This window comes from Rhinopithecus bieti, unplaced genomic scaffold (genome assembly GCF_001698545.2).
Source record: "Rhinopithecus bieti isolate Rb0 unplaced genomic scaffold, ASM169854v2 scaffold_23591, whole genome shotgun sequence".
NCBI classification, from domain to species: Eukaryota; Metazoa; Chordata; class Mammalia; order Primates; family Cercopithecidae; genus Rhinopithecus; species Rhinopithecus bieti.
The window spans coordinates 54,720-63,794 of NW_016811463.1; positions in this window are offsets into that span (position 1 = coordinate 54,720).

Genomic DNA, 9,075 nt, shown 5'->3' on the forward strand with positions numbered 1-9,075 from the left:
AGGATGAGTTCATGTCCTTTGCAAGGACATGGATAAAGCTGGAAACCATCATTCTCAGCAAACTAACACAAGAACAGAAAACCAAACACTGCATGTTCTCACTCATAAGTGGGAGTTGAACAATGAGAACACATGGACCCAGGGAGGAGAACATCACACACTGTGGTCTGTCGTGGGGTGGGGGGCTAGGGGAGGGATAGCATTAGGAGAAGTACCTAATGTAGATGATGGGTTGATAGGTGCAGCAAACCACTAATGCACCTGCCGATAAATTATTACTCCAGAAGTAGAATTCCATCATTGAAGGTGAATCTCAAGTCTGTTTAAATCAGACCCAGAGTGGAGGTATTACTATGCCATGGTCCATTATCTGCAGCCACTGCCTTTAGTATAGGCCAGAGCCTTAGGGAAAAGTCGAAGCAGATCCCCAGGGGATCTTTTGGGCATCATAAAGATTAGCATAATGCAGAAATTGAGCTTCAGAGAAAAGATATGACCATAATCCCTATCAGTGTGGTTAGGTCAAGTCTATCACTTCTGGACCTCTGCAAGCCTCTTAGCTGCTAAGGTATCTAGATGGAGCCAACCTAATCCCTTCATTTTACAGTTGAAAACACCAAGAATTTGAAATGTTAACTTCTCCCACAGCAAAGCCAGTATGACAGGTTCCTGTATTTGTTCCTACACTGACGAGAGTCTCTTTGAAATATCCGCCAAAGGCTCTTGCTCCCCAGGTGAGACAATAAGTCCCTTCCACTGTTTGCTCTCAACAGGTTGTCCTGTTTTGCATTTCCTCCCTCCTTCTGTGTGCTCTGGAATGAGTTCTGCTAGCCTTTGTGCAAATGACTCATTTCAGTATACTGGTTGTTTCTTCCTAACAGGTTCAAACATTCCCTCCTTGAAGCATGGGTTGTTACTGTTAAATTTGAAGTGAAAAATTTCTACCACTGTGTAGTTTGCAGTTCTTAAAAGAGCAAGGATGGAAGGGAGGAAAAAGGAATTAAAAAAGGATCCCAAAACTCCTGTATTCATGTATGAAGTCTACTAGGTACCTTGTCAAGTGAGATGTGACTCAGGTTTGTCATTGTGATAAGCTTTGAAGGGTTTGTTCTGGCAGGATATCTGCTTATTTTTTTCTCACCAGTGGAAAGACACAGAACATAATTCATGTTCATTTTGTTGTTGTTGTTGTTGTTGTTGTTGTTGTTGTGTTCTGAATCAAAAGATGGCAATATATCTGCCATTAGCCTTAATGCAAGAGCAAGAACAGGACTAAGCAAAATTGTATCTATTTAATGATGCTTTCAAAAGTATGTCTTAGTTCAATTATTTTGGAGAAAAATAAAACTTCTCAGTATTTTTTAATTTAGAAATTTGGGTTCATGACTGCCTTTTGTAAACAGCTAGTGTTTGACTTTTTAACTTAAGAAGGCAGGGCATTCAAGAGTTTGTTGTGAGTTCTTAAAAAAACAACAAACAGACTAAAGACACATGTTGTGTTTATCTATGGAATTTTATCCAGACTAAGAGATTTTATTTTGCCCTTGGCTATGAATTTCTTGCTGTGAGAGGTGTTAAATTCATGCCTTAGTCTTTCTTAGACTTCTTTCCTTACATACTTAGGAGATAATCTCTTTTAAATTATTGAGCAGTTGTCTAGGTCAGAAAATGCCTCGTCTCTTCAATACTTTCCAAACTCCACTTCAAGCAACAGTCATATTCTTCCATCCCATCTCCTCTCCCAAATACATCTCCAAACACACTCCTTGACTGTCATGACAGACCTGAAGTAAATGGATCATCCCCCTAATAAGAAGACATATCCTTACATTCAACCTCCATTTCACTTTAGTTCTTGACCACTCTTCAGAGACAGCTAGCTAATTGGAGACAATTATGTGGATAATTGTAGATTCTACAATTATCACTGGTTAATTCCAGGCCCTGGAAACATTAGTCACGTGCTAATGGTGTTAGCCTGTGGGAGATTTGACTTTAAAGCAGGCTTCAGTCACGAATCAAAGCTCATTTGTGTGTTAACTATGTGTCACAATGTACATCACTGTTTCAGAGGAGACACCCACAATCACATCAAAAAACAAAAGGGGGCTAATTTGATAGGCTGTGTGAGATGCATAACATTCTTTAACACACTTTATATCACATAGGGTATAATTTTGTACAGTGAAGCCAAATAAAATTCTCTGGACTATTGATTGACAATTATACTTTATAAATGTGATTAATCAATGAGCGGAAAAAGGCAAAGCAATAACATTATCAGTATGTATTGCCTTAAAATGTAAGCTTTAAATATAGAAGTTTAAGATTATGTAGTATAGGTACACGAAAATATCCAATTTTAATTATAAAATTCTTTAATTTTTTTGAAGAAACATACACAATAAAAAAGTATAAACACCCATCTACCTGTGATGCACAAATGATAATAATGAACATTTTGTCATATCAGCTTTAAGTTGTTCTTTAGGAAAAAAATCAAATACTACAAGTAAATTGAAGTTCCATTCCTGTTCCCAGAGATAGCCATCTTCTCTGTCTAGTGAAATACAATTAAATTACATAATGTTTCCTTTTATTTTTGTGTAGAAAATAGTTTCACCATTATGCTTTTCCATAACAATATCTAAATATATTGCACAGAAATTCTGGCTTTATTACTGAAATCATCTGTGTGTCAAAATGTTTAGATATTCTACAAATTTAAACTTCACAGAATCATTTAGAAATCATCTGAAGACTTCAGGGAAATGCTCTAATAGTCTTGTGAAAATTATTTTATTATACAAAATAGAAAATATCTTAGGTACGTGTTTTCCTGGTGACAATAGAAATGCTAATTAGAGAAGCTTTTTTGATTGACATAATTTCTTGAATTTACTTTATGAAGTGTAATTAATACTTTAATGTGGTTACTTTAATGATAAAGCCACTGAAGAGCTTACTATTTTACTACCTTGAATATTAAATAAGATAATAAATGGCATTAGCATCATTTAGAAAATTCTAATAAAATGTAGTATCTAGAGAACTTATTTTATCAAGATATATCTAATAGAGAATAGTTGTCATCAATATCTGAAAACAAATTAAACTTCTATAATGTCGAAGTAGCTCTATAACTCTACCCTGCAGGAATTATTAGGAAGTAAAATCATGTAGGATTTGAAGTCCTGGGATTATCTGTGCTCTTTGACTAGCATAACTTTGCTATTACCTTGTTGGCCTAGGAGAGATCATTTAATCTCTCTGAGACTCAGTTTCCTTGTTCAAAAATGCCTTGGTTGGTGGCACAGGGATAGCGAAAGATTAAAAGAGATGATCATTAATACTTTCCCCAGCTCTAAAATTTTATTATTGTATTACTCATTTTCTCCCTTGTCCCTTCCTACTCAATGTGCTAGAAGATTAGTCTAAACCAAGGGGATCTTCTAGCAAAATAACCATAGTTAACATTAAAGGCTCTAAGAATCTGACTTAGGAAAACCTGTTCTTAATTCATTATAAGACCAACTCAAGGCCGGGCGCGGTGGCTCAAGCCTGTAATCCCAGCACTTTGGGAGGCCCAGATGGGCGGATCACGAGGTCAGGAGATCGAGACCATCCTGGCTAACACGGTGAAATCCTGTCTCTACTAAAATACAAAAAACTAGCCGGGCGAGGTGGCGGGCGCCTGTAGTCCCAGCTACTCGGGAGGCTGAAGCAGGAGAATGGCGTGAACCCGGGAGGCGGAGCTTGCAGTGAGCTGAGATCCTGCCACTGCACTCCAGCCCGGGCGACAGAGTGAGACTCTGTCTCAAAAAAAAAAAAAGACCAACTCATTCAGAAGAAACCAAAAACTGCTAGAGAGAGAAATTACACATAGAGAAATATATGTATATTTACTATAAAGACTTTTTTGATGAATAATATTTATCTAAATATATTTATGTTAAACATATTTGAATTTCTACCCCAAACAGTAAAATGTCTAATCAAAATGATGCATGTTTAAGATTATTAAATGTTTCTTTGTCAGTCCAGGGAAGGTAAGTTACTATGTATTATATAATCAGTGAAGAGAATGACTGTCTCATGACCTTGTGATCAGGCCAAGTTATATTACTTCTCATTACCAATATTCTTTCTGAGGGTGTTGCAAATAATTACTTTGTAAGAGTAAATAAGTACTGGCAAATGAGTAAAATAATAATGCCTATCTAAGAAAAAACAGTAAAGTTGCCTTTCAACAGTTCTTGTCTATAAATGAAGATAGAGTATTTTTTTACATCTTCTTAGGAGACTTGAAAACCTACTATCTGTTGTGGGATTTCCCATGCGGTTGTCACATTCTTTCCTACAACTTTAGGGTCTGGGAGATAAAACGTGACAGTGATGAAGAATCACTCGGATATGTTCACTAGACCTCCTGAAGTTATCTTTTTTAGCCAGTTCTCTTCTGGTTAGGAGTATCTTCTTAGCAAGTTTAAATGGATGGCTATCTATAATGTTTTTAGTGATCCCAGAAGAGGAAAGTATATGTCTTCTATAATGACCACTGTCAGAATTGAATGACCCTCACAGACCCCATGTTCTCCCTAAATGAGATAATGGATGTGAAAGAACAATGTAAACTATAACAAGTGTTGGAAATTATTATAGAAATTACCATTCAAAGGCTGACCCCGTCATTTGTTTCATCACACAAATTCCTTCTAAGTGTCATTATAGTTATGTAGGGATTGATGGCACTAGACAGGGACTCAGGATCTTGAATACTGAAGTCTTTGTGTCCTGCTGTGGTCATTCTTCCCATCATATTTCAGGGCTATTGTATGTACAGAGGTTGATGCTAAACATATACACACACTTTATAAAATTACTCTGCAGTTCCAATATGGTCTCCTATTAATTTTATTATTCTATTACTCATTTTCTCCTTTGTCCCTTCCTACTCAAGGTGCTAGACATAGATTGGCAATTAGTCAAAACCAAAAAGATCTTCTAGTAAAATAATCAGACTTAACATTAAAGGCTACCAGAATCTGACTTAGAAAAACCTGTTCTTAATTCATTATAAGACCAACTTATTCAGAAAGAAACAAAAAGTCTGACTCATGGACAGCCTTCCTTTCACTCAGGCTAATGGCAGGAAGAGAGCATGAAACCAAAGCACACCAAGCAGCCTCCTTCTCTTTTTGCTGTAGGCCCTCAGAGGATGAGGAAAGGGAAGTCAAGGAAAAGCATACTTAAATAGCAAGGGGAAAATAAGGGATTTGCTCTAAAGTGTGGAGCTGGGTTGGTCTAATTGGCCTAAGACCCCATAATCTTTTGTCATCATACAAGAGAGGCCATGTACATCAGACTTATCAAAAAAAGGTTTGTGTTTTTTAGCTTTGAAAGCGAGAAGGCCTAGGCTGGGGTCCAGATTGACTGTTGATAGGTGGTGTGATCAATCCCGTTTTTTCCTTCCATTTACAATCTGAGGTTAAGATTACATATCCTTGAACTGCTCATCTCCATAGTCCAGAGTGACATTGAGAATATAAATGAAAGAGAAAATGTGGGAGTGTTTTGGGGAGTTACATGGCCATTTCACAAGACCCTTTAAGATGCACAGAATGGGAATTTAATGCTGAAAAAGGATACCATTCTGCTTTAGACATGTTTTATGTTTTTCTTACATTGAAGCCATAATCCATTACCTTATATCATTTCCTTTTAATCCTATCTAGTGTTCTGGTGCCTCATTCTTCTTTAAAATGATAAATTTTAAACATCTGAAGACAAACACGCATTGTGAGATTTTCATGGAAGCTTCAAGTGTTTTAAAGAAATTATAAACCACAAATAATAGTATTAAACTCGTGTCTATGAAGAAAACTAAACTTGTGTCTTTGAGACAAATAACATTGCTTTGCAAAAAGCAACTGGCTTCCAGTTTAATTTAAATACACATATCTAGTAGTTTTAAACATTATTTCATAAGTCCCACAGTAATTGAGTGAATTTTATGAACTGGGAAGGCAGGAGGATTAAACAGAGATATACAGGTTTAATTCATGGCTTCTCCAGCTGAGTGTCCTTGGCCGGTGAGTACCTTCCCAAGCCTCATTTCTTCATCTCAGAAATGGAAATAATAGTACTTATCTCTCAGAGTTTGGGTGAGGATTGATGATAATGTGAATAAAAAATAGCTCCCTGCTAACAGGGAGCTATTAACAGAGTTACACAGATATGGTGCAACACTCAACAGTGGATAAACAGAGTGAGCAACACAAACATATATCAACACAGATAGATGATCAAAAGTCTAAGTTGTGGGGAAAACGAGAAACAGAATGAGATTGATTGCACAATAACATTTATGTAAATACACTCGTGTACTCACATAAGACAATACCATCATTGTTCATGAAAGGTGGATTGAAAAGTTCACACTAAATAATGTGTGGTAAAAACTGGAATTTTAGATAGGGAATGAAAGGAACTAAAATAAAAGAAAGAGGGTTGGACATGGATCGGTCATGATGATTGCTCTAATTTTATGCATTTGAGCTGCAAGAGGACTGGAAACTAAGAAAGTAATGCTTAGCACAGAGCCTGCCATATAGCAGAAGCTCTAAATACAGGTGGCTGTTTTTTAATACTGGAGGGAGCTACTACTTAGCAGATTTGCATCAGTTTGATTGGCATTATTGAGCTTACTGACATTTACAGATAGGAGTTGAGCCAATAGAGTAAAAAGATCAGAAAGAAACTGAGGAGTAGAGAAAGGAAATTTTTTTCATGATAGAAAACAATTCAGACATGATAATAACAGCAATTAGTTATTGAGTACTTATGTGCTAAGCATTCATTCATTTGTTCAACCAACACATATTTACTAACTGCTTCTTATATGTCAGACATTGTTCTAGACATTGGAAATACAGCAGGAAAACAACAACTACAATGACAACAGCAACATTCCCTGCTGTTATGGAACTTATATGCTAGTGAGAGGGGAGAAGCAATAATAAGTAAAATATATAGTATGTTAAGTGGCAATACGTCCTATGGAAGAAACAACAACAAGAAAGCAGGGAAGGGTTACATGGAATCGGGGGTGACTGCGTGACTGCAATTTTAAATAGGGGGGTCAGGGAAGGCTTCTCTGAGCCTTCAAACATTATTTCAAACTCATTTCCTGTATGATCTCTTTTAGTCTTCTCAACATCCTATGAAAAAGTTACTTTCATTAACCATAATGCTATTTTTCAGATGAGTAAGCTGGTCCAGAGTCTATCAGTGCCTTTTCTAAGGCTTTATAGGTGGCTCTGTGAGAGAGATAGGATTAGGGTTCAGGATACCTGGCTCCAGAACTGTCTGCTTATTTAATACTTGGCATGCAGAAAGCTAGAAGGAACCCAGAGAGATCTGCCAGAATAGGGGGTGAGAATGCTGTTTGGAAAGCATTGCATTAATATTATCATGGTATCCATTTTACATCTTAAGAATCTAAAATAAACAAACTTCTTGGTTGGGGGATACTTTAGAAAGTAAAACTGGCCAAAATCTTCTGGTCTGCTGTGCATATCCAGAGGTTACAAAGGATATGTCAGATATTCTCATTAAGAAATCCTAATTTTTTCTAACTCTTAATTTCTTTTTCTTTATCATTTTACTTCAAGTTCTGGGTTACATGTGCAGAACGCGCAGTTTTCTTACATAGGTACACACGTGCCATGGTGGTTTGCTGCACACATTAACCTGCCATCTACATTAGGTATTTTTCCTAATGGTATCCCTCCCCTAGCACCCGACCCCACAACAGGCCCCAGTGTGTGATGTTCCCCTCCCTATGTCCATGAGTTCTCATTGTGCAGCTCCCACTTATGAGTGAGAAAATGCAGTGTTTGGTTTTCTGTTCTTGTGTTAGTTTGCTGAGAATGATGGTTTCCAGCTTTATCCATGTCCTTGCAAAGGACATGAACTCATCCTTCTTTATGGCTGCATAGTATTCCATGGTGTACATGTGCCACATTTTCTTTATCCAGTCTAACATTGACGGGCATTTGGGTTGGTTCCAAGTCTTTGCTATTGTGAATGGTGCCACAATACACATATATATATATGTATGTGTCTTTATAGTAGAATGATTCATAATCCATTGGATATATACCCAGTAATGGGATTGCTGGGCCAAATAGTATTAGATCCTTGAGGAATTGCCACACTGTCTTCCACAATGGTTGAACTAATTTATGCTCCCACCAACAGTGTAAAAGCATTCCTATTTCTCCACATCCTCTCCAGCATCTGTTGTTTCCTGACTTTTTAATAATCGCCCTCCTAACTGGCATGAGATGGTATCTCATTGTGGTTTTGATTTGCAATTCTCTAATGACCAGTGATGATGAGCATTTTTTCATATGTCTGTTGGCTGCATAAATGTCTTCTTTTGAGACATGCCTGTTCATATTCTTTGCCCACTTTTTGATGAGGTTGTTTGTTTTCTTTCTTGTAAATTTGTTTAAGTTCTTTGTAGATTCTGGATATTAGCCCTTTGTCAGATGGATAGATTGCAAAAATTTTCTCCCATCCTGTATGTTGCCTGTTCACTCTGATGACAGTTTCTTTTGCTGTGCAGAAGCTCTTTAGTTTAGTTAGATCCCATTTGTCAATTTGGCTTTTGTTGCCATTGCGTTTGGTGTTTTGGACATGAAGTCTTTGTCCATGCCTGTGTCCTGAACGGTATTGCCCACGTTTTCTTCCAGGATTTTTATGGTCCTAGGTCTTATGTTTAAGTCTTTGATCCCTCTTGAGTTGATTTTTGTATAAGGTGTAAGGAAGGGATCCAGTTTCAGTTTTCTGCATATGATTAGGCAGTTTTCCCAATGCCATTTATTAAATAGGAAATCTTTTCCCCATTGCTTGTTTGTGTCACATTTGTCAAAGATCAGATGGTGGTAGACGTGTAGGGTTATTTCTGAGACTTCTGTTCTGTTCCATTGGTCTATATATCTGTTTTGGTACCAGTACCATGCTGTTTTGGTTACTGTAGCCTTGTAGTATAGTTTGAAGTCAGGTAGC